The sequence below is a fragment of the Myotis myotis genome, unplaced genomic scaffold, assembly GCF_014108235.1.
Source record: "Myotis myotis isolate mMyoMyo1 unplaced genomic scaffold, mMyoMyo1.p scaffold_m19_p_17, whole genome shotgun sequence".
Lineage (NCBI taxonomy): Eukaryota > Metazoa > Chordata > Mammalia > Chiroptera > Vespertilionidae > Myotis > Myotis myotis.
The window spans coordinates 3759036-3782848 of NW_023416321.1; positions in this window are offsets into that span (position 1 = coordinate 3759036).

Consider the following 23813-nt stretch of genomic DNA (forward strand, 5'->3'; position numbering starts at 1 on the left):
GCAGGCGGGGGCGGGCTGCGGGAAACCCGTGGCTATCGATTTCATTTTTATCCTCCGCCTTTATTTTATTTTTAACCTCTCTACCAGTGTCTATGTTTTATTATATTTGTTTCTCAAAAATGTAATAACTGCACAACAGAATGTAATTGCCCTGTGTGTTTATTACACTTGAAGAGAGAGTACTTCACCATGAACTTCACTTTGAACTCACCCATCTCTCTCCGTTCAGGCGAGCCCAGGCTGAGCACATTTCCGGGGGGCTGGGCTACAGGGAAGAGTACACCAACAGGGACACCCCCAAATTCCTCTGATTGTACTAGAGAGCCTTTTAGCAGAAGCCAAACCCTGTTTCTGTAAGGGCGGACGCCTCTGGGTGTCAGCTGTGGGAACAGTCCACTGGGAGGGGCGACGTTTTAGATCAGCGGTTCTCAACCTGTGGGTCGTGACCCCTTTGGGGGTCGAATGGCCCTTTCACAGGGGTCGCCTAGGACCATCGGAGAACACATATATAATTACATATTGTTTTTGTGATTAATCGCTATGCTTTAATTATGTTCAATTTGTAACAATGAAAATACATCCTGCATATCAGATGTTTACATGACGATTCATAACAGTAGCAACATTACAGTTATGAAGTAGCGACGAAAATAATTTTATGGTTGGGGGTCACCACATGAGGAACTGTATGAAAGGGCCGCGGCATTAGGAAGGTTGAGAACCACTGACTTAGATCATCTGAAGGCTGGGGCCCCGCCTGAGAGGTACGGGTGCCTCCATTCCGAGCGGAGAGGGACGTTCCCAGACCCTCCGCCTGGCTGGCCGGCCTCCTCCACCTGGGGCTGATGCCTTTCTGGTCTTTTCTATTCCACCTGCTCCACCACAGGCGATCGCCCTCCGGGCCCAAACTGCTGGCCTCTTACTGCGCTAGGCACTGGCCCCAGGCTGAGCCTGCGCTGTCCCGCCAATAACAAGCCCTGCTCCTCAGGGCTCAGCTCCCACCTCCCCTTCAGGCGCGACCCTTCAGCTCCGACTCCGGACACTGGTCAGCCGTGCAGTCGGTGCTCACACACCCCTCTCGCAGACTGTGCAGCAGCCCCCAACCTTTCATCCATTTGTACTGACTGTCTTTGAAGGTGAGAAAGGGGTTCCACGTTCTGTGGACAGCTCCTGAAATGCAGTCCTCGTCTATGTATACAGTGGGTGCTCAATGCGGACACTGTAGGATTCTCAAGCTGGGTGCAGCTTCAGTGCTCACTCCCTCTATGCAGGGTGGGTCCATAGGTGTAGGGATGGAGGAATGAAGGGATGAGGGGATGGAGAGATGGGGAGGGAAGGAGGAAGGGGTGGGTGGAGGAAGGGAGGGAGGAATGGAGGGTTAAATTGGACCACGCCGTGCCCGGCACATAGTAGGTCCACACAAATATTTGTTGAGTGAATGCCTGGTGCTTCTGCCCACGGCAGGGCCTACAGGACGGGGACAGGGACAGGGACAGGGACAGTGGGAGGGCTGTGCCTCCCTTTTGGCAGCGATCCCAGAGAGACAGATGTTCGCCCTCTTGCGTTGTATAATAAGCGAACATAGATGAGTGGTAACAACACACAGAGGCAAATTTGTTCAAGTACCAAAGTTTTTCTCCAGGGGGGACGAATGGCGCAATGAAACGGCAGCTACTGAAAGGCGAAGCCAGGAGCCTGGAGGGGGCGCCTCCCACGCTTCAGGGGAGGGTGAGCCCAGAGGTCACGGTGTGGCCGCGATGGCGGGTAACCAAGGGGCCCAAGCCCTTACCCCTGTGAGAGCAGCCAGGATGCCGCGTTTGACTGAAGCGCCCTGGTGAAGACACGTGGAAAAGTCTACAGGGGCCCAGGGCGCAGCCTGCAGGACATGGAGGCCCGGGTTCTAGAGCCAGGTTGGGGGGAGTGGGGAAGGAATAGAGGAAGGGCACCCTAATCGGCCGCCCCCACTTTCCGCTGCTCTGGGGGGTCTGCCTGGGCGCCCTGGGCTCCCTCCTCTCCTCCCTGCAGGGCTGCTGTGAAGCCTCAACGGGATCATTTAAAAAGCCAGCCAGCGCCGTCCGGGCTCCCTCCAGGTCTGGAGGTCACCCCCTGCCCTGGGTGTGGCGTCCCAGCGTGGCCACACGGGGCGCCGAGGCCGGCACTGGAAATGGAGAGCAAGCGGCCCTGTCTGCCTCGAATCCTAAAATCCAGGCTGTGACGGCTGCTATAAATGAGAAGTCATGTTTGTATAGCATTTCATACCTGACGGCTGCTTTCATATCTACCATCTCATTTAATCTCCAAGCGGCCCCCGAGGGGCCCATGCATCTGGCGGCGGCAGGGCTGGCCTTTCATCATCTCGGAAGGGAGTTGTTTATTAAATCGGGAAGGTTCCGGCAGGGAGAGTCTGGCGTCCTCGCCGAGCTCGGCGCCCTGGGAAAGGGCGGGAGGAAGGGAAGAAGGCAGGTGCGGGCCTGGGGGCTGGTGCTGTTGGGGGAACCCAAAAGCTTCTCACTGTGGGACCAGGTGGGCGCCTTGGGGGACCGATCGGGCTGGGGATGGGGTGGGCCCAGGGAGATCCTCCAGGAGCGAGTAACGGTGGTGCCGGTCCACATCGGGGAGAGCCCACCCAACACACGCACAGCAGCCTGCCTGACTGTGCAAACCCTCACCGCCTGTATGTTCCAGGGCGGGGGCGGGGGGGGGGGGGCATCATAAAGCAGCAATCAGACTGGGTGGCACCAATCCTGGAGGTCTTCCTGGAGGGGGCATTATGAGAAAATGGGAAGAAAACGGTTCCCGGAGAAAGTCCGTCTTGGGGTCAAACCCTGTGTCTGCCTGGGAGACCCTGACAGAGCCTCCGGGCATCTCCGAGCCTCAGTCTCTGTTGAGGAGAGGTATGCATCCCTCCTTCCCAACCTTCCGTGCCAACTGTGGGCAGCTGCACCACCGTCTGCGGCTGCCCTGCTTCTGAGAAGCCAGGAGGCACGAGGCACAGAAAGTGCTTAGCCAGCAGCCGGCCCTGTGGCTGCTCATTGAACGCGAGTCCAAGGCGAGAGCTGCCGATGGACTTGGAGAACTTCCACCTGGAGAAAGGAGGCGGGCTGGAGTCGCCCACATCCCTCCCCCAGAGCTCGGGGACACAGGCCGAGAGAGGGGACCCCTCAGCGAGCCTGCCTGGTCTTGGGGGGGGGGGGCGGGGGGGCGGGGCACAGTCGGTTTTGACAGATGACACCTCCTCAAACCCCCTGCCTCCCTCCACGGCCCCTCTCCCCCCATCAGCTGCTGCTTGATGCCTGAGCTGCTGCTGCTGAGACGGTGCCCACAGGACAAGACACGGGGCAGGCAGCGGGGAAGCCATGCGGGGCGAGAAACCCGCGCCCCCCCCCCTGCATCGCGCCCCCCCTCTGCATCGCGCCCCCCCTCTGCATCGCGCCCCCCCTCTGCATCGCGCCCCCCCTCTGCATCGCGCCCCCCCTCTGCATCGCGCCCCCCCTCTGCATCGCGCCCCTCCTCTGCATCGCGCCCCCCCTCTGCATCGCGCCCCCCCTCTGCATCGCGCCCCCCCTCTGCATCGCGCCCCCCCTCTGCATCGCGCCCCCCCTCTGCATCGCGCCCCTCCTCTGCATCGGCACGCGCCGGGGTGAGGGGACGTCCGCGTGGGAAAGGGAAAGGGCACGGCCGCTCAGAGTCGGGGACAGGCCAGCCTATCAGCTTGTGCAGATCTTGCATATGCGGCGGCGGAGAGGAAATCAATAGAGCTGTCAGCGGCTTGATGCATCCCCCGCAGACGGGCTGCTCAGGATGCGCCAGGAGGAGGCTTCGAATTAAAAACCAGGGGAGGGGCGGGAGATAAACACCCTGACAGGCCAGAGGGAAGGAAGGGACACGGCGGAGGCTCCAGGAAAATTAAAGCCCATAAATCACGAGGCTCAGAGCGCACCCTGGCTGTGAGTGACAGGAGACCCCTATGGGCAGCGGTGTCCGGGGGCCTGGCGCCCCCTGCCGGGCAGGAGTGGGGAGGGAGGGGAGAGAGTGCGCAGGCCTCTTGTATTCACAGTGTTAACGTCCAGCCGGGGTGAGGGTGGGGCTGGACGGGTGTGGGGGGCGGGGGAGCAAGATGAAATGAACGACAGCCTCAGAGCCTGCGATACGTGGGTGGGGGGCCTGGGGGGGCGGGGAGCGGCACTTGGCTCCCTTTTAACTACTCCCTCCCATGGAGCAGACAAAGCAAGACAGGTGATGGAGGACAAGTGAATAAAGAGACGGTTGTGAAGGTGCAGGCAGGTGCGTGAAGGCAGGAGGGAGACCAGCCACTGGGCCTGACCTGGGGCAGCCAGGCTGTGTGGAGGGCGGGCCCCCGGACCTCCACAGAGAGGGGGACCTTCATGCCGGCGGTCACACAGCCCCGAGACCTTCAGCCGAAGGTCAAGCTCAGACTGTGGCCACTGCTCAGGGCGAGAGCTGGGACCCAGTATCTCAGCTCACTGTCTCCCTCCCTCCTCCCCTCCCTCCCTTCTCCCCTCCCTCCCTCCTTCTCTCCCGCCCTCGCTCCCTCCTGCCCTCTGATCTGTCTCCTGCTGGGCATCCCCCTGGCTGAACACAACAGGTTGAGGCCACCCGCCCCCCCCCCCCCCGGGGCACGGAGCAGGGTGGCGGTGCGGACCCAGAGACAGTGGAAGATCCTCCATCCGTCCACTCCTCCGCTTGGACCGGCCACCTCCACTGTGGGGTGGCCTTGTGACCTCGGGTGGCCTGTGACCTCAGGTGGCCGGGTCACTGGGTCACTGTCTCCTTAGTGGGTCTAAGGCAGAGATGTCCCCCAGGGCCCAGCAGGCTCTCTTTTGTCCTGTCTGTCCCCCAAGCGACCCCCACACTCCCTGATCCCCCAAACCCAGGCACTGTCTTCAGGCTCACGTGCTGTTCATGGGGGAGGACGGGCTCCGGCCGGCGCGAATCCTGTGCATGGTGAGCCTGCGCACAGGTGAGCCTGGAGCATGTACAGCCAGAGACACAGGTAGGCCAGGGGTGGCTCCATTCTGCGGCATCGCCCAGGACAAGTTCTGCCAATTAAATTGGTGACCGCGCTTCCAAAAGCAATTCTCGATGCTGCAGTGGCTCCCGAGGTGAGGAGATTAAAGAGAAGCTGGCGAACTGCTGTGCAGCCGGAAGCAGGTGCCATGGGGTGCCAGCGTGGGAGGCCCCGCGTGCATGCGTGGACCTGCTCTGGGCACGTGGGTGCTCAGGGAGGGAGAAGGAGAGGGTCCCCGGTGGAGGCAGGGGGTGTGCAGCCCCGGAGGCCGGCAGCCCCGGTTCCCATGTCCTTCCTGCTTCCTTGCTCAGTGCCAGCGGAGAGAAACAGTTTGTGTGAATCTGGATTCATCCCAGGGCGGGGGCGGGGGTGGGGGGGTGGGGGACGGACACAGGGAGGTGGCTGCTTGTTGCCTGCTTGTCAATAAGGATGTGCCGACAGCAGGGGTCCCAGTGCTGAGACACCTGTGCCCCAGGCTCCTGCAAAGGCTCATGGGCAGCCGTGCTGCATCCTGTCTAGGCATCGCACTGTCTTTGCAGATGGAGGGATGGAGGCAGAGTGGCCCCGGCCAGCCTCCTGCCTGGCTGAGTCTCAGGGATGGGGCTCTTCCTGGCGGGGGGAGGGGGTGTCTGGCCGCTCCCCACAGTCTGCTCTGCCAGGGAAGGCTCCACCTCAACCCACTGCTCTCAGGAGCACCCGGCCGGGTGACATGGGCTGTTCCCTTCTCCGCGTAGATGTGGCCTGTGGCCTCTGTGGTCCTTGGCAGGGTCGGAGGGACAGGAAGCGAAAGAAGGTGGGAGGGAGGTGGCAGGCAGGCTGGACTCCGGCCGGGTCCCGCCTGGCTCCTGTCCACCTCCTCCTCACCTTCCCGATCATCATTTCCCTCTCACCCCTGCCTGACGGGCTGCTCTGCGGTTAATGGAGCAAGACTGATGCAGTTGGCCTGTTAATTACAGCAGATGAAGTCTTCAGCTCAGACGTCCCCGGGGACGAGGGCGGGGAGGAGGGGCTGCCGCCATTATCAGCAGGCCCTACCCTGGGATTCAACCCTCAGAGCAGGCGCCGGTGGGACTGGAAGAGCATCAGACCTGGAGAGGAAGCCGCCGAGCAGAGGGACCCTGCTCTGTGGCTTCAGGATAGAGCGGGGACACGAGCTACCCCTGTGTCCACTGCCTGCTCTGTGTCAGGGGCCACCCCAGCTGCTCCATGAAGATGGTCTCCTGTCCTCCTCACAACAGCTCTAATGTAGGCGAGATCACAACCCCCATTTTACTGAGGAGGCCCCCCAAGCACAGAGAGGTTAATCCACTTGCCCGAGGTCACACAGCGAGTAACTGGAGGAAAAGGATGCCTCACTACTTAGGCACTGACTCCCTCAAAGCCTTCCGCCTCCCTCTTCAGGGACCAGCGGGGTCACAGGCTTCTGAGAGAAGGACCCAACCTGTGAGGTGATTCATTTCATCTACAAATACTTCCTAAGCGTCTCCTCTCCTCTGTGCTAGGACTGGGGGTCCTCATGAGCTTGCCCTCCAGCCCGGGAGGTGGGCCAGCTCTCCCCACCTCTCTCTCCAGAGTCAGCCCCATAGCAACTGCGGAGGAGGAGGCGGCAGTGGCTGTGCCCCCTCCCCCCGCCCCTTCCATGACCTGTGACCACACCCCGTGGCCTCAGAGGATTGGACTAACCTGGAACAACCCTGGTCTGCGGCTAACTGGCTAATGGGGCCGGGATTTCATGCAAACTGGGGGCCAAGGGCACCTCTCCGAGGGAGGCCACACGGGTGTGTGCGAGCAGAGGTCAGAGTCGAGGTGGCTCTGAAGAAGAGCAGCTGTGGGTCAACTCCCTGGTGCCAGTGACAGCAGCTGCCCCTCTGTCCCCGGGTATTGCGAGGTGCTCTGTCCCCCATGTTTCTGCCTTTCCCTGCAGATGGTTGGAACGGGTTTCCATTTTTAGAAGCTACATGATCCCTAAGGTGGAAGTCTGACTGGGGCTTATGATTCCCACAGGGCAGGACACAGAAGAGGGGACTGGACTCCTTCCCGGGGCCTCAACGAATGACCGGGATTCCACCAGGCAGAGAACAGAGACAGAGGAGGCTCTTCAGGGGACAGAGAGAACAGCACATTCAAAGATGGGGAGCTACCCAAGTGCGTGACATTGTCAGGGACCTTCAGGCAGGGCTGTGTTGGCAAATGTCTAAAATTTGGCTTCCTTACAAGAAAAAAAAATTCTTACTTTGGAGCATTTGCCAATTCCTGTGGTGTAAATACCCCCACCATGGCCAAGTTCAAGCTGCCCGTGTGGTGCCGGCTTCTGACTATGCAACAAGCAGCTCTCACGAGCTGGCACGAGAGCCAGGTCCAGCAGGCCACACACCAGGCCGTCTGCCGCTGCCTCCATGCAGGGCACACGTGGGGAGGGGGCTGGGAAAGGACCGGGACCTGGCCGGGCAGCGTTTTGAAGGTCACATTCAGAGTTTGGGCTTCAGTATGAAGTGGCGGATGCCTCGGCCCCGATAGGGTGACTTCGGAGGGTGTGTGTGAATCAGCAGCTGTATCCTATTTGTTGTCTACTATGGTCTGGCCTCTCCTTACGCTGGTCCCTCTGAATAACTCCCGGGGGTCTATTGGAGCCTCATATTAGACCTGGAGAGGGGTGCACAGAATGGGAGCAGCATTATTTTCTAATTAAGAAGGAGAAAAGGAGTTCTAACTCACCCCCGGCCAGCTGCATCTTGGGGCCATCCCTCATCTTAATGAGCCCATCCAAATCTCATTTGCTAATGAGGAATTTAATGGTCATAGACTGACAAGCAAGACTGAGAGGGGAGATGGGAAGGTCGTTACGAAAATGAAGTGTGTGGCTAAATGCCACACCATGCCAGCCCACCTGCCCACCCAGAGTGCCAGCCCCGAGTGGGTGAGGGGTGGGGCCAGGGCCTGGCTTGACCTCACCCCCCAAATGGGACTCCTGCCTGGGCCTGTGGGTCAGCACCATGGACAGGGGATGGCCTTGCTCTACAGTTCCACAGCCTGGAAAGTCCTCCCTGTGCCTTTGTCCCTGTAAAGTTCGTTTTTCCAAGACTGAGATGGGACGTCACTTCCCCTTGGGAACCTTGCGTGCAACCTCAGGTGGGTTAGGGCCCACCGTGTCGGGGGGGAAGCCTTTGCACATTCTCAGAGCACCTACGCCAGGGCACTAAAATGCTACGTTTCCTTGGCTGTTTTCCCTACTAGTTTGTAAGCAACTTGAGTGCAGGGTCTGCACGGTCTTCTCCATGCCCTGAATGCAAGGCACGGGGATAGCATTTGTTGAGAAATGAATGAATGAATGAATGAATGAATGAACCGGTGAGTACATGAGTCGATAGAGGAGCGAGGGAAGGAATCCCTGAATAATAAGGCGTTTGGTGAAACAATGACGGACAGAGAATCATGGCCAAGCTGGTGAAAGGGTGGGTAAGGATTTGATACTAAAAGAAAATCCCATTCCTTAGGCTGCATACACACGACAGGGAAGTTAGAGCAGAGATTCCCAGAAATCCCCACACCTAGTCTCCCAGAGTAGAAACGGCACATGCCAGCATTCCTTGCAGTTATCTGTGGCCACGTGACTAACTTATAGCGAATGAGGTGATGAGAGAGAACCATTGATTGGCTGCCTCCTGCGCGCCCCACATTAGGGATCGAGCCCACAACTAGGGCATGTGCCCTGACTGGGAATCGAACCGTAACTTCCCGGTTCATAGGTTGATGCTCAACCACTGAGCCACACAGGCCGGGCCCTAAGGCTTCTTGAAATCACTTCTTTTTGTAGGACAGAAAGAAGATCAGTAGCCACAGGTGAGAGATTTGGAACCCATGCACTTGGGTAATCCCCCCAGCCCCCCGCATTACACACACAGCCCTTCCTCCACCTCTGCTTTCACTCCCGCTCATCCGACGGAATTTGGTTCAGATACAGCCTCCTCCCGGAGTCTTCTTCACGCCCTGGGCTGTGGGACACGTCCTTCCAGGCTCCTGCCTGCATACAACCCCCTTTGCATTTGTCATCCCTGATAAAATCTAGTTGTTCAGGCAGAACATGGTGACAGAGGCCCAGGCAATGGTCACCTTTGGGAAGGGTGGTGACAGGCAAGGGCGAAAGGGGGTTCCTGGGGAGGGGGGAGGGCTGTTCTGTTTCTTGACCTGGGGGCTGGTCACGGTACCGTCCACTCTGTGAATGTGTGCTGTGCTAGCCTGACGCCCAGCGCATAGTAGGTGTGTGTTTTGTGATTCAATCGAAAGCATACTTAAAAACGGCCTGGTTGGTGTCTGGCCCACCCCGCCCTGGATGGCAACCTCATCCAGGTAGAGACTGCGTCTCATTGATCTCTCCGTCTTCTGTACCTTTCAGCTGAATTCTTTGGCCCCTCGGAGCCACGGCGCCTTTTTTGGAAGGGGTACTAATGAGACGTGCTGCGTACAGCGTGGGCGCATTATCTGTATTCGACAATGGCTGCCTTTGCTCAGCACAGGGCCTGGCACATGGGGCTCGGCCTCAGTGCTACCAGCTGCCTAGCCAGGCTTTGCTGGATGACCCAGTAATCTAACTGGAAGCATTCACCGATAAATGTGCCTCCGTCCTGGCTGCGGGGCCCCAGTGCCCCAGGACACTCTCATCAGAGCTTGGCCTGGGCTGACCTGTGTTCCTCCCTCCTTCCTCCCTCCTCCTCAGAGGGGTGCCCTTGGCCGCAGCTCCTGAACTGGTCCCTCTGTCCAGAGCCCTCCCCACCTCCCGGCCAGGAGCGCGTGAAGGAGCTTGTCCCAGCGAAGGAATTACCGCTGCAGTCGCCTGGGAGGCATGCACCGCTCCCCGAAAAACAGTTTTGCCTCGCCACCCCATTCAACCCGGCATTTAACCGGGAGCCACAAATCCCGGCCCCCCGAGACCCTGCCTCTCCTTAACCCAGGAACGTGGGGGACCCTGGCTTTGCAGACTTTGCTTCTCAGCGCTCCCTTCTCCAGGTGTCAGCAGGGACCCATGACCCTGGCTGGCAGGCCTTTGGCTTCTGGGAAGGCCGTTCCATGCATCCATTTCACCGGCGGGCAGGGAGTGCTCCCAGGCTGGGTGCTGGGGCACAGAGACAACTCGGGACCAGTAGACAGTCTTTGACTGTAAAGTACGGATCCACTCAAGCCCTGTGCTCGCCGGGACTCCAGAAACTGGATTATGGTGGTTGGAAACCGGCGTCAACACCCAGCCAAAGCTACTGTGTAGCGGAGACGCGAGGAAGGTCATGGGGAAGGTCATGTGCCCAGAAGGTGGGCTTGGTGGGACGCTCGGGAGGGCGACACAGGCCACACGTAGAGACGGTGCCCGGAGCACAGGTCCCAGCAGGCTGGCCTGAGGGAGGCCACCTGTGGCTCCAGCCCTGTTTCCCATCTTCCCGTGTCCTTTCCACAGACCCCCTGTGAGGCGGGGGGAGGCTGGGGTGGGGAGGGCTGTCCAGGACATTGCACCGTCATTTAACTTTCATCTGGGACTTGAGGCATCCCTCACTCCAATGCAGATCATAAACATTACAATTGATGTTTCAATTAGTTATAATTTACAGAGCGATTACGTTTAATTTCTCTTTTATTATATTTTAATGGCTTCAGATTTCTTGTTGATGAGATTCAGCCCCATACCCAGAAGCCAGGGCCAGAGGGTGGGGAGGGGGTTCGGGTTTTTAAGGGGGCAGGTGGGCGGGTTATCTCTCAGGGCCCCTGGCTGCCTGGGGTGTCCCCCTGGCCGGCCCAGCAGCCCCACACCCGCCCTTGTGTTCTGGGGTTCGGAGCAGGGAGCGGGGAGGAGTAAAAACTGCAGGGCACAGGGGTGGGGGTAGGGGAGGAGGTTTGGGGCTCCTGCTCTGTGGGCATCTGCTGAAATCATCCTGCTAATGGAGAAGGCGAGCTGGCGTGTTTTTAACTGAGGATCCGGGGGGATGAGGCAGGGACAGCGGAGGGCCCTGAGCCTGGCGCTGGCTGTGATGGGACCCAGGAGCTGTGCCCCCGCCCCAGGCCGCATGCACCAGAGGCCACTGGGGAGGGGTCTCTGCAGCCCGGGCTTAAAGCACAGAAGAGAGAAGCTGGGGCCTGGCCGGTGTGGCTCAGTGGTTGAGCATCGACCTATGAACCAGGAGGTCACGGTTTGATTCCCGGTCAGGGCACAGGCCTGGGTTGTGGACTCGATCCCCAGTGTGGGGTGTGCAGGAGGCAGCCAATCAATGATTCCCTCTCATCATTGATGTTTCTCTCTCTCTCTCCCTCTTCCTTCCCCTCTGAAATCAATAAAAATATATTTAAAGAAAAAGAGAGAGAGAGAAGCCAGGAGAGTGGAGGTAGTGTCTCCATAGCAGCGGTGAGGCCCAGCCCCCCAGCGCGCGGCCACCACGGCGCATCATGCCAGCTGTGCATCATGCCAGATCGGCGGCTGGTTTTCTTGGCCCCCAGCTCCAGGGCGGCTCGGGGACTCCCGGGAGCAGTTCTCTTTGAAGCTCCCTGTTATCCGGGAGGAGCTCCCCCACACAGACACCCCTCTTCTTCCTGCTTGGGGGGGGGCGGGGCGGGGCTGTGGCTGGAGGGGGAGCAGAGGGGAGCTTGGCAGCAGAAGAAGCCTCCGGACTGTGCTTTTGGGAGACTGTCTCAGCCCCGGCTTTGCGCCTGGGGGACGGGCCCCAGGCTTTTGCTCCGGCAAGGCAGCCTGGGGCCTGGTGACTGGAGGTGGCCCAGGGGTGCAGGGCCGCTTGGTGTCTTCGGCTTGGAAGAGGCTTCAAAGTGTTTGTTTCCCAGGGAGGCCGCCAAATCACCTGGAAAGCAGCCTGTGTTCCCTGGGAGCAGGAAGGAGGGAAGGAGAGGGCGGGAGGGAGGGGGAGGGAGGGAGGGAGGGTCTTTGGTACCCTGAGTTGGTTCACGCACACCTGGAGGTCTGGGGGCCACCTCCCTCCCTCCTGCTGCCCAGAGGGAGCCAGGAGGTGGAAGGACAGGGTGAGGCCAGCCTCTGAGAGCAGTGGACCCTGGAGAGGGCGGTTGGTGGTCGGGGTCAAGAAAGACAGAAGGAGAGAAATGGGAGAAACGGGCCATCCTCCTGGAACCCAGGACCGCCCACACCCAGCTGCACCTCTTCTCTCTACAGTTACGGGGCGCTAACCCTCCTCATTTCTGTCACTTGTTATGGAGCCCTGATGAAGGAACAGCACATGAGGTAGTGAGTAGCCATCAGTGGCGGCATCGAGGATGGGGTGAGAGACCATCAGTGAGGCCATGAGGAGGGGTCCCGCTCTGGGTGGGGGCCTGGACTGGATGAACGGTTTCAGTAAGCATGTATTAGGCACCTTCTGTGTGCTGGGGCCTGGGGATGCAGCCGTGGAAGACGATAGTGAGTTGCTTGGCATCCATGTGAAGTAGGTCAGTTGGAGGGTAGGAGTGAGGGGCGGCAGGCCCGGGAGCTGCCAGGGTGGAAGGCGCTCCGGGCTTGGCGCACAGCAGGTGTGTGGGGTGGGATGTGTTGAATAAATGAGTTTAGATTATGTTATGGTTCATCTGCTTATGGCTGCCAGTGATTCACACTGTGTACATCCTCGCCTTCCTTTGCACACCTGCCCCAGCCCGCACATGTGTGTGCATACACACACACACACACACACACACACACACACACACACACACACACACAGAGTCAGCTGCCTGTGTGGTGCTGGGCACCTGGGAGTGCTGAGTAAGCACCTGTGGCCCACATGGCCGAGCGGCTGGCAGAGGAATGATTGGCAGGCGGCGGCCTCCATCCATCCCGCTGTCTGTGGCCCTGTCCGTGGTGGCAGTGGGGGTGGCGCCCTGAGTGGCTGCTGGGACCTGGGCTTGTACTCAGCTCCTCTGGTTCACTGGGTGGATTATCCCTGATGTGTTTTCCCCAAGGTCTCTCCTCGCCGCCCAGGAGGCTGCCTGGCCGTCTTTAGTCAGAACCAGTACCCACGGCCGTCTCAGCAGTGGCTCCTGACTCCCAGGCCGGCTGGGGCTTGGGGGTACTTCAGGGAGACAGGGAGGGAAGTTGCAGAGGATAGTGTGAGATGGGGGTGGGGTCTCCCTCTTTCTAGATACTTCTGTATTCCTCTCCTTGGAGGGTGAGTCTGTGCTGCAGGTCCCTCACCGGACCACTAGATGTCGGTGTTTCTTAATGGATGGAAAGTGGGGTCTGGAGAAGGAATGATGGAGAGGGGAGTTCTGGACCATCTTAGGGGGATAGAAGTTTCCAGGTCGTGCCCATTTTAGAGACGGGAATAATGAGGCCAGGGAACAGGGCTAAGGCCTGGGTAAGGATTCCCTGGGTAATATGCAGTGAATCAGTTGAGGGAGCCTAGGCCTCTGACTCCCAGTTCCCGGCCCGGCCTCTTCCTCCAGGATGGGCCTCTCCTGTGGCGTCTGGGAGGGACCTGCACACAGGTTCATGGGAAGGAGCCAGAGGGGCAGGGGAGGTCCTGGCAAGTCCAGCTGGGGAGGGTGACACTGAGAGGGGGCGAGAGGGAAGCCGTGGAGGGGCCGCAGCCGAGGAGCTGTTCCTCCTGGCTGCCTCCCCCTTCTCTCCTGCCCCTCCCGCCTCCTCTCTGGGTCTGCTGGCTAAGAGGATTACTGACCGCCCCCCCCCCCCTTTGGTGGGCATTCGGAAAGCATGCTGTATGTTTGTGCTCTGCACTCACTCCGAGAGCTCCCTCCCCATCTCTCTTCCCCAGAGGTCCTTGTCACCATCTTCTGATCTTGGTCTTCCCAGTCCCTGACCATCCGGGAAAACCACCAGCCACAGCCCACACGGTAACGCAGATCCTACTTCTGGCTGTCAGAGTGGACAGCCAGAGAGATGCTTGGACTCCTGCCCCTGGGGAGGACTCTGCTTGACTCTTCCAGGGACACGGTGCTGACCGGGTTGTCCTGCACCAGGTCACTTCCGGGTGGTGTGCACGCATCGTGCAGAACCGCCTGTAAACGGATCTGACTTCTTTCCTTTTCAGTCAGCTGGTCGCAAAGAACTCCCTACATCCCTACGTGTCGTTCTAACCTTCAAAGGCAACCGCTGTGATTTTGTTTTCCGTAAGTGTCTCTAATGGTGTTATAATCTTCATTTCTTGATTTGTTAACTTGAGACCCATACTGATTCCCTACCGTGAATGATGACGATTCCGTATCATCCTATTTTGGGTAATTGTATTTATTTTTTTACACTAGCCACCTTAGCAATTTTAAGTAATGCACTTAAAACACTCCGTTCTGCTTGCCTTATGAGGCAGTAATTCTTGGGTGCTGATGCCGTAAGATGAGGCCACCACGAGACCTCCTGTCCTTCCCTTCACCTCGCCTCTCCCCACCCCTTTTAACCTCCCAGTTCTACCAGCCTTATCTTTACTTTGACATTGTCAAAGTTGGTAACATTGCATTCTGTTCTTTAACCACCCGTAAGTCACCCATGTCTTATCTATAGATTGATCTTCAAAGTTGAAATCCAATCAACGGCCTTGACATTCTGATCAGGATGGAAATATTGTTTCCCTCGTGAACCAGGGAGTAGAGAGGCTATGCTGGCTCTCTCTCTGTCTTCTATCACCAGCCTCGCGCAGAGACGGGAAGGAGATGTACATCAAAATCAAACAGATCATCCTTCTCTATTCTCCATCATTTGTTCAAACTTTTGCTTATGTTTAGATCATGGTTGTTTGGCACATTCTTTCTCTTGAATTTTTTTAAAGTATACATTTTTTTATATTTTTGAGAGAAAAATTATGTTCCTCATCAGTTCAAACTGTCTTGCAGTTTCTCACTAAGTCAACCCACGACTTAGACTACACAGAACTCTTCTTGAAGATCTTGTCTGTGGCCCGACTGGCGTGGCTCAGTAGATGAGCATCGACCTGTGAACCAGGAGGTCACGGTTTGATTCCCGGTCAGGGCACATGCCTGGGTTTCTGGGCTGGATCCCCAGTAGGGGGCGTGCAAGAGGCAGTTGATCTATGATTCTCTCATCATTTCTATCTCTCCCTCCCTCTCCTGTCCTCCCTGAAATCAATAAAATATATATATAGTTTTAAAAGAAAGCCATTTAAACAACCTTTATAGCTCAAGGCGTAGCCAGTAAAGGAGACAGAGAAATACAGACCAGGAATGTGGGGGGAAAAAACTGGGAGAAGGTAGGATCACCAAGGCCAGTGAAGCGAGGATGTCAAGGACAAAGTGGGATTATGTCAGATGCTGTTGAGCCCGACGGTGGGATGAGAACAGAAGGATTACCTTGGACGTGGGCCTGTGGAGAAGCAGGAGCAGTGTGCTGAGCACAGTCTCCCAGCTGGGGCTCCAGTCCCCGTGGAGCGGTCAGCAGAGGCGTGGAGAGCAGGCAGTGACTGAGAAGCTCTGAGCTTTGCTGGAGGAGCGGATACCCGGCATCATGGGCCTCGGGATACGGCAGCCGAGACGCTTACTGCCTGCAGCTGCCGTGGGCCCGTCACCCACACGGCCGATTTCTGGGATTAGGTGGATGTGGGGGGCACCTCTTGAGCTGCCCAGCCCCCACCGGCGTGGGGTTCTATGGCCGAGTCAGCACATCACAAGCTCACCGGTGCCTGGAGCTTCTTGGTCCAGGCTAAGTCAGCTGAGCTCCCAGATGTCCTTCTCCAGATGGTGATGCCTTAACCACAGCTGATGGGTGCATGAGAGTCACCTGACCTGCTCTGGGCCAGATACCTCTGGGGAATTTGGAATTGGGGGTAGACGGGGGTGGGGGGTAGAGGAGTGGGAGGTGAGGGGGGTGGGGAGTGGGGGGGTGGGGGTGGAGTAGAGCGAGTGCAGCCAGACCATGCAAACCCAGGAACTCTCTCTGTGTTCTGGATTTCTGCAGCCTGGCTGGAGGAGGCGCTGGTCTGGGAGAGAGAGAGAGGCAGGGAGAAATCAGGACCCCTATCCTTCCCATCCTCTCTGGAAGCTGCTCAAGCCCCTCCTGGTGTTCTGGGAGAGGCAATTCCCCTCTTCGTTGGAAACGAGTTAGAGCAGCGGTTCTCAACCTTGGCTGCACCTCAGAGTCACCTGGGAATCTTTTTAAAATCCTGATTTCTGGGCCGCATCCTCCAGAAATTCTGTTTCTTTGTTACTAATGTTGTGGCCCCACCCCATAACAAAGAAACAGAATTTCCCGAGGATGAGGCTCAGAAATCAGGATTTTAAAAAGATCCCCAGGTGATTGTAATGCGCAGCCCAGGCTGAGAGCCACTGAGTTAGTGTATCTTTCTGTTGCTTGCGACCACGCGTTCTAACACATGTGTAGTCTTGTCTTTTTATTCCAAACGAAGGGACTGCGTGTGAGAGAGGTGAAGTCACTTGCCCGCGGTCGCTGGCCAGTGGAGGTGGGCCTCGGAGAGGAGCCAGGTGTGTGGGCTGCCATGGCTCCCGCACCCTCACCTCTGACACCTGGGGCACACAGGGAGCGTGACTGTGCCTCCTCTCTGGCTGATCCCCGCATTTAGATGCACGATGCAGTCACGTCAAACACTCGTCCGACAACGCCCACAGCAGGCCCGACAGCAAGCCTTGCCCCGTCACCCCCCAGGGCAGTTGCATTTCTCAGGTCTTTAATCTGAACAAACTCAGAAAATATGGTCACCATCACCCCACCACCTGGTGCCATTGCTGCACTGGTCATTGTCTTGCTACCTGAGGCGGGAGGCTGGGTGGGGGCGCAGGAGAGGGGGGACAGATGAGGGGAGCACAGAGAGAAAGGGATGGGCAGGCACCCGAGGCAGAGAGAGCGTGAAGGTGGAGGAGAGCCAGGTGAAGAAAGCAAAGGGGAAAACGAGGAGGAGGAGGGAGGGATGCGAGCCTCCCAGAGAGAAAGAGACGAAGGGACACAGCAGCCTCTTCCCGTGGGTCGCGTCCAAAAGACAAACACGTGGTCGAGGGCATTTGCCTCACTCAACCCTCTGATGGCTTCCCTCTTTCTGGGGTTTGGAAGGGTCTCAGCTCAGCCTTGTTAAATGAATGAGTCAATGGAGAGAGAGGGGGAGAGAGAGAGAGAGAGAGAGAGAGAGAGAGAGAGAGAGAGAGAGAGAGAGAGAGAGAAAGGGGCCTGGTGGAGGGTCTGGGATCTGACGTCTCACTCTATGCCATCACCCTATCTATACGTTTTTCATGCATCGCTCTGTGACAGGCTGTCATTCTTTTAGTCACATCCGCTTGCTTGTCGTCTGTATCTCAGACCAGAGTCTACTCTCCCTGAGGACAGGGCCGGGCCTGGCTTGTCCACTGCCGGGCCCTCTGCTCCTCTCTCCAGGAGTGACCCGGAGGTGACACTCGATAAACACTGAGTAAAAGAGAACGGACAAGAGAGAGGGCTGAGAGGAGTCGGGCGGCCAGTGACCCCCAGCCTGACCTCTGGGGAAAGGGAGGGGTCGGCGTGGGCGAGGGCTGCCAAGGGCCAGTGGCCTGACCTTCAGAGAGTCCCCTAGAGGGACCGGCTCTCTGTCACTCGCATAGGAAGCTGGGGGGCCGGGGGGTGGGGAGGAGCTAAATAAAGCCCAGGTCTCATTGTCTCTGGCCTCCTGATTACCAGGCAGCGGTGATGAGCTGTAATTGCAGGCGTTTTCCAGGGTTACCCCCTCCCCTCCCAGAAAAGAAACTGCTACTTGTAATTTCCTCCAAGATGTGCCCCGGTTTAGTCCTGAGGCAAAGGTTGAGCCGCCCTCGTTACCCCAAAACCACGGTTCCCTTTTCTGTTCTTGGTGAGCCGGTGGCTGGGAGCGGGGGAGGGACCCTGAATCCTGGTCTCAATTCTGCCACCAACTCGCTGGCTGATGCCAGGCCTCAGTTTGCCCGTCTGGAAAGTGGGCTCTGTGCTGGGGCTTGAGGAGGTGAGGTGGGTGGGGATGGAGTCCCAGGGGAGCTCAGGGACCTCGGAGGAGGAGCTTGCAGGATCTGCGGGCTGAGTGAGCAGTTCCCCGGGGAACCGGGCGGGCGGGGCGGTGCGGCTTCATTAGGAGGCCTAATGAAAGATCTCCCAGGCTGGTGTTAATCTCACCCCATGAGTGCAAAGACATCTGGGATGATGAGAAACCTGCTGGGGAGAGCTGGGCACCAGTGAGCGGAGGGAGGGAGCCGGGCCGAGCTGCCTGTCCCGGCTCCTGCAGGGCACCCTGGAACCCTGGGCGCCCCGAGAGGGCCTCTGAGTGTGTGGGTGCCCACAGTCACCCTCTGAGTGTGGAAGCAGAATTTTGAATGTGAGCAAAACACCGGTTTGTCTCTGGTTTCTCACCCATTTTATTTTATTTATTTATTTTTAAATCTACCATTTTTTAAAAAAAATATTTTACTGATTTTTTTACAGAGAGGAAGTGAGAGGGATAGAGAGTTAGAAACATCGATGAGAGAGAAGCATCGATCAGCTGCCTCCTGCACATCTCCTACTGGGGATGTGCCCGCAACCAAGGTACATGCCCTTGACCGGAATCGAACCTGGGACCCTTCAGTTCCCAGGCTGACGCTCTATCCACTGAGCCAAACCGGTCAGGGCCCCACCCGTTTTTGAAAGGGCCTCGCGCTGTGTCGGTTGGGGGCTGCGGCTGAGGTTTGGGTCACTCTGGGCCTGGAGGGGAGTTCCCTGGAGACGTGGGAGCAGCAGGTGGAGGGGCAATGAGTGAGGTAGGGCAGCAGCCCACGCTGCTCTCAGGGGCCGGCTCCGCATTCCTTCAGGAAGCAGGTGGTGAGCACCTATGGGGGCTGGATTGGGCTTTGTTTTTGCTGGGACCGGGGCTACCTCGCGTCCCCCACCCCAGGCCTCCTCACTCGGGCCCCTGGGGAAGGAACTGAGGTCCAGGCCCCTCCCTGGCAGCGAGAGGACTGGTCTTCCCTCTGAGAGCGTGCAGCATCTGCCTTGGGTTGAGGCCTCAGTGGAGACACGGTCATTTAAGGGGCCCCAGACTGGGATCTAGGGGACTCTTGGAAGTCACACATGGCTTTGCCTTCACTCCCGGGCGTGGCGCCCTTTGCCCCTACCTTCCCCCATGAGGACAGCCTCATAATGGGGTGATTTCATGCAAACACATTAAAGAAGCCGCAGTGCACCGGGGAAGCAGCCATTATCCTTTGTGCAATATCTCTGCTCACTGCATTAATGATCCTCTCCAGATTACCCATTTCCTAACGAACCATTAACACAGAGAGGAGGTGGGTAGGGGGCGGGAGGGGCGAGGGAGGGGCTGGGGCCACCAGTTTCAGAGCTGAGCTACCGGCAGACAGGGTTTGTACCCCTCCCCAGCTTCTCCAAGGTGGGGTGAAGGCAGTGGCGGGGAGGGGGGGTTGGGGTCTCTCCCGGGACGAGAGTCCTTAAGAAGCAAGGATAGTGCTACAACCACTGGGAAGACACCCAGGCTCTGGATCTGCCAGCGGCAAGGAGGCTTCCACCCCTGCCGGCCAGGGCCACCCAGATCCTGGGGCCAATGCGCCTGCGTCAGATCGACTCAGTGCTGGGGGTGCATGAAGCAAGTTTTCCAATGCGTTCATCAGCACGCAGGCTGGGAGTATGGGGCTGGGATCCGAATCCAAGTTCCTTTACACGTTCAAAGCTTGCTGGTTCACCAAAGCCGCCCGCCACTGCTAACCACCATCCGGGGCTTGGCATTCATTGTGTCCCAGCTTTCTGAAACCTCCCTCTTAAAAAAAAAAATTAAAAAAAGTATTTTTATTGATTTCAGAGTGGATGGGAGAGGGAGAGGTAAAAACGTCAATGATGAGAGGGAATCACTCATTCACTGGCTGCCTCCTTCAAGCTCCACACTGGGGATTGAGCCCATAACCCGGGCATGTGCCCCTGACCTCCTGGTTCATAGGTTGACACTCAACCACTGAGCATAAATATATATACCAGCCAGGAGAAACCTCCCCCTTCCTATTTCAGCTCAGCTCCCCGCCTGGGAAGGGTTGGGTCTGTGACATCAGAGCCATTCCTCACAAAGGGACAGCTTCCTTCTCTCCCATTCTGCTCCCACCAGGAACCCACTCCCACCCTTAGGACTCCCTGGGTGCCCCGCAGCACACGGCCTCATGGGGGGCTGGCCCTCCGTCCAATAGGCACGGACTCTAGGCCTTTGGGGAACCGCCCTCCACCCCCCCGCCCCCCATCTCCACATCAGGGCTCACCCTGGCCTTTGTCTGAACCAGGGGAAGAAGTGGCCCTCTTCCCGCAGGAAAGGTAAGATCTATGGGATTTAATAAGATCATCCAAGACTTGGTGCCCCCGCAGTTTGCTGGTGACACCACGCCCTTTGGGGAGGCAAATTTCCTTCCCTGTAGCCCGCCCCCCCCATCGTGAGCAGGTGACCCGCTCGGCGTTATTACAAGCAGGTTATTATCACCATAAATCCTTCCAGGTCTGCTTCTTCCATTTACATTAAATGTAGCCTCTGTTACGGGGCCTAAATTAGCTTTCGTAGGAGGAAACCTGGATCATTCAAAGGGAATGAGGAACGCACGTGAGGCTGGGGGTGTGGAGGGCAGAAAAGGGAATAAAATGGGTTCTTTCTCCAACTGGGGAGGGGGCCTGAGCTTACTCCTTCCTGATGGACGCCAAACCCCCTAGAATGTGGGCGTCTCTCAGTCCATGCATCTGTGTGGTTGGACGATCCTTTGTGGTTCTCCAGTGCTCGGCCCCAGGGATCAAAGACGGCGGAGGCGCTGAATGATGGCAACTATGACAATGGAGACAGTAAAACAATCAGTGGTGTCCGGGGCTTGGGAGAGAGGGAAGGATGAAGAAATGAAGCCCAGAGCGAGTGGGGCAGTGGGACTCTTCCGTAGGACTCGGTAGCGACGGGCACCTGCCATCACGCCTTTGAGTCTTCTTACACCTGGTCATGGGTTTGTAAAGGATCCTTTCGCTGAACGGGCCTGCAGCGACCCAGCTTGCCAGCACCATCTCTTGTCTTTCGTACCAACATACAATGCTCATATTTTTACTTAACACCATCGGTTGTCTTTCAAGATATTAGTTTGCCTTTTAAAACCTGTTTTGAGGCGGCAGGTGAAGAAAAGACACCTTTGTGCTGTTGTGGGTAGACGATGTTCTGTCAATATCATTCTGTATTCGGCATTTTAAAATCGAGTGATCCAGAGCATCGCCCTCGGGGGTGGAGGGCGGGGCGGGGGGGGGGGGGGGGAGTCCCTGGAACTCCTGGTGAAGGGAGAGAGCAGGGTTGCTCGACCCAGAAAAGACTCCCTCAGGACACAGGTGACCTGGAAGCCGGAGGCAATATCGCTTCATAGTCAGCAGTTCGGGCCCTGGCGTCAGAGTCCCAGCTTAATTTCATCCGTGCCGCCCTCAGCTGAGTGCTGTTGGCAGGATTCCTGGACTGGCCGGAGCCTCGATGTTCTTATCTGTCCAATGGGGATAGAGGAACTGCCTCGCAGGGTCATTGAGAATGAAATGATACAGTTCATGGGAAGCGGCTGGCGCAGAGCCTGGCTCACCAGAAGCTCTTCAGAAGTGTTAGCAAATTTTAATTCTTATTAGAGCTGCCTTCACACTGGGACTGGGAGCGTAGGAGGGGCTCCCCACACGGAAGAGAGGAGTCAGCCTGGCCTTAGCGGAGGCTGGGGGCTGACCGGAGGCGGAGAGCACGTTGGCTCTGGGCCTCGGCTTGGGGGCTGGAGGCCACTGGCTCCCTGCAGATGCCCGGCCCAGCCTGGGCCAGCCGGGAGGGGGGCTGAGCCTCCTTGAGGGGTGAGACCAGGCAAAACGGAGCGGAAGCGAAGAGCTGGGGCCTGGCCCTGAGGAAGCTGAGCCGGGCCAAGCCATCGGCGGCCTCTGGTCTGACTTCCATCAGGTGGGGCGTCTGGAGACTCACCCCGTTCTCAGGTGCATTTGCATCCCCACAGAGTAGGGTCTGGGTTCGTGGTTTACAAGATGGGCAGCGTCAGTCCGTGTAGAGGTCGCCCTCCCAGGTGGCCGTCAAGAGTCCCATCCCCTGGAATTCACATTCCACAGCCGTGCGGCCCCTGCCGCAGTGCCTGGGGCTGACCGTGTGGACGTGACGGTGTGGGACTTGGAAGGAGATGCCGTGAGAGACACTGAAGCTCCCACCCCTCTCTCTGTCTCTCCCAGACGACGCACTGGGAGAAAGCCAGCGGCCATGTCCGCGCGCACGTGAGCGGCCCCGCGGAGAGGCCCCTTGATGAGGAGCCGGGCCTCCGGCCAGCCACCGGGTGCGTGAGGGCCTTCAGGTGACCGCCCCCTGACCCACACGGTGCTGCAGCCTCGTGACACCCTGAGCACGGACACCCCGCAGCCCTCCGCAGAGCCCCGCCCCTCGCGTCGCCAGGTGAGACGCTGTGCTGGCTGTTTTGAGCCACTTTGTTTGGGGCTGATTGATTTATTCTGTTCCACAGCGATACCGTAACTGACGCAGGCGGCCCCGGGAAAAGGAGAGATGACGCCTGGAGGAGTTTGGAAGGAGGCAAAGCCAACGGTTTCTTCAGGGGAGACTCCTCACGAGCCTTGAACGCACTCCTGTGGGACATTGCCAACACCGGGGCGCCTGACCTAACCTTCAGGCTTCCCAAAGGCATCGGATCACAGGCCCCCTGGGCTCCAGGCATCCCTTGCCGCCCCCCCCTCACTGTTACTGTCTGCACCGTATTTCTGGAAACTAGTTTGTAGGAGACACAGTGGAGGAGAGGCTGCCCAGGGTGGTTGGCGGAGGAGGAGGAGGAGGAGGAGGAGGAGGAGGAGGAGGGGGGGGGGAGGAGGAGGAGGAGGAGGAAGAGGAGGAGAAGGGGGAGGAGTTCATTTCTTCCGGCCTCAGTTTCCTCATCTGCAAAAAGAAAGAGCTGGATTTAATGCCACCAGGACTCTATTTCTGCTCTAACATATTAACTCTGAGATGGGGTGAGGTGCACGCCCTCCCCACCCCCACCCCATCCGGGTGACCCCTCAGCCAGTTAGGGGGATGGGGAGCAAACTCCAAGCCAGATCAATCATGGTGTATGGAAGTTATAGACATGCTAATGCTGCCTGTTAATGACTGATGAGCGTGGGTAATTGGAGATGGCAGGTGGGTGCAGAGTTGTGAAGAAATTTCGGTTCTCGGGGAAAATGTTGCATTCAAAGGGCTTAAGAATGATTAATGGAGGTTCTGGAATTACCAAGTGCAACCAGCAGGAACTGTTTGGAACTGAAATGGCTGCGGGGAGTAACCTTGAAGAGAGTGTGGGCCCAGGTCGGGACGTTGTGTGGACCCCGGGAAGGGGTGGGGCAGGGGCGTGAGTGTCAGCGAGGAGAGCCGGGCTGGCACGGGGCGGGCGGGGTGGTGGCCCCACAGAGGTGACTGCAGAGAACATGCCTCGGTGCGTGGACGAGCTGGAGCCCGAGGGGCCGGAAGTGATGGTAAAAGCTGGACCTGGGTGTGCACCTGTCCTGCTCGTTTGCACATGGGTGTGTCCCAAGCCTCCTTCCCACTGCACACGGCCAGGCCCCCTTCCGTGGCTGGGGGTCTGGTTCTCCCCGGAAAGACCCAGAGGGGAGGCTCCACCCGCAAAGCAGGTCACGCATCCAGATGGGGCCGGCTTCAGAGCCCGATCAGCTTCTCCCTCAGGTGCCGTCAAAGGGAAGGGAAAGCCTGGGTTTCCCACCCGCCTTCCCCCTCACAGGGCAGTGTGGAGCCAGCACGTTTCTGGGGTGTGGAGCCGCCTGCAGGAGACCTGGACCCCGGTTCTAGAGACCATGCCTGGGCCCCGACCTCGCCTC